The sequence below is a fragment of the Poecilia formosa genome, unplaced genomic scaffold (assembly GCF_000485575.1).
Source record: "Poecilia formosa unplaced genomic scaffold, Poecilia_formosa-5.1.2 Scaffold3396, whole genome shotgun sequence".
NCBI classification, from domain to species: domain Eukaryota; kingdom Metazoa; phylum Chordata; class Actinopteri; order Cyprinodontiformes; family Poeciliidae; genus Poecilia; species Poecilia formosa.
Genome location: NW_006803335.1, coordinates 1 through 1,517, shown reverse-complemented (window position 1 = coordinate 1,517; position 1,517 = coordinate 1). Strand labels below are relative to the sequence as shown.

Sequence of the window (1,517 nt, the reverse complement as noted above, 5' to 3'; positions counted from 1 at the left end):
TTACCCATCTCCAGATATTCACCGAAGAGTCCCTCACAGACCAGCAGCTCGTAATCTGCCTCCCAAGGAGAAACGTCCATCATCGTCTGAGTCCCCTCCCCTGCCTTCAGGAGAGGATGCATTTTGTTTCTCTGCCACCACGCCTTAACCTTCCTGCCAGAACAAGAGCCTTCTGCTTCATGCGTCTTGCAGTCTAGTCTGAAAGCTGTTGTCAGACTTAAGAAACTCTTTTGAAACATGATTTACATAAAGCCTTTGTAAAGTTATCAAATCAATACTCTTCAAATTTCTCCTCTATTGGAGTAAGTAGGGCTTAAAACATTTCCAAAAAGGGTAATATTAGTTCATCTCTTTTACTTGTATTGTGCTTTATCAAATCCAGAGGACCTTGAAGCTTCACAGTATATTCAGTCATTCACAAGCTGATTGTGATAAGCTACTGCATTGTAGCCACAGTTTGCTATGTGGCACCTCCGGCCCCTCCGGCCCACCAGCAGGCGAGGCAATGCCTGCCCAGATCAGATCCAAGTTCGTAATCCTGCCCACTGAGGGACCTCTGTGTCTGCATCTGCTGTTCAGCCTCATTGATGCAGGTGGATGCTAGTTCTGGGTTGCTGAGTTTCTGTCAGAAAAGAAAAGTTCTGAACTTCTAAAATTTCATTAAGATGTTCCCCAATGTGCAGCACTTGGCCTCCTTAGCAATGGATAATGTTTCCCTCAGTTTCCCTCGTCATTATTCTGCAGATGATATTCCATCATGTATCTTGTGCCTCGTTTCCAATGAGTGGGTCGGTGTAGTTTGCGATGCTGTTTTGCCTGTTTCTATGTTAAAACTGGCCCACTCAAAGGACCCGTACTGCACCACTCCTGGGCCCCTTCAGCTGAAGGTCCAGAGGACGATGGTACAGTTAGGGCCACACAACAAAGTCCACTGACTGGGAGAAAGAAAAATGTCACTGCTAGCAACAATCAAGAGAAGTATCATTGTGCCACATTTATCATCACACTAGGATGATACCCAGTTAGGCATCTGGGCTTAAGCCCGCCTGCCAGAGGAAGATAAAAGATGTCACCACATCAAGACAATACCTCAAGCTGGATTTGTTCTTCGTCTGGAGTTACTCTACTATTTTTAAACTGGTTTTAATTTTGGCACCAGTATTTCTCACTGCACAAAAAGCTTTAACCTCACTTCTCACTTACAAGCTGTTTTAGATGCCACAGGTTTGGCTTAGCTCCTCTGTGGCACTGCTGAATTTATATTTTATATTTTTTGGGATCTACCAGGACTTGGAATGCTTGTTTAAATTCCTCTGTCAGTTATGACCAGCAGAGGACTTATTACATTTTTACTGATGGTGTGTTGTTTGTGTGGCTGTGTGTGTCCTTTACGGGGAGATGAACTCCTCGATGTTGTTGATGATCTGTTTTCCCACCATGATGACCAGCAGCTCCTGAGCCAGGTCAATAAGACACCCGCCGGCTCCACACTGGAACAGAGACAAGAACATCATCTT

The 1,517-nt window shown here is 44.8% G+C and overlaps 1 long non-coding RNA gene across 1 annotated transcript; it reads right to left on the bottom strand.

The window, feature by feature from the left end:
* Nucleotides 1-58: 58 nt before the first annotated feature.
* LOC107835511 (uncharacterized) lies at nt 59-1,485 on the bottom strand. The gene is made up of 2 exons (XR_001661306.1): nt 1,393-1,485; nt 59-153 (listed from the first exon to the last, which is right to left on the bottom strand). It is a non-coding gene; the product is annotated as an uncharacterized LOC107835511 (long non-coding RNA).
* Nucleotides 1,486-1,517: the final 32 nt, after the last annotated feature.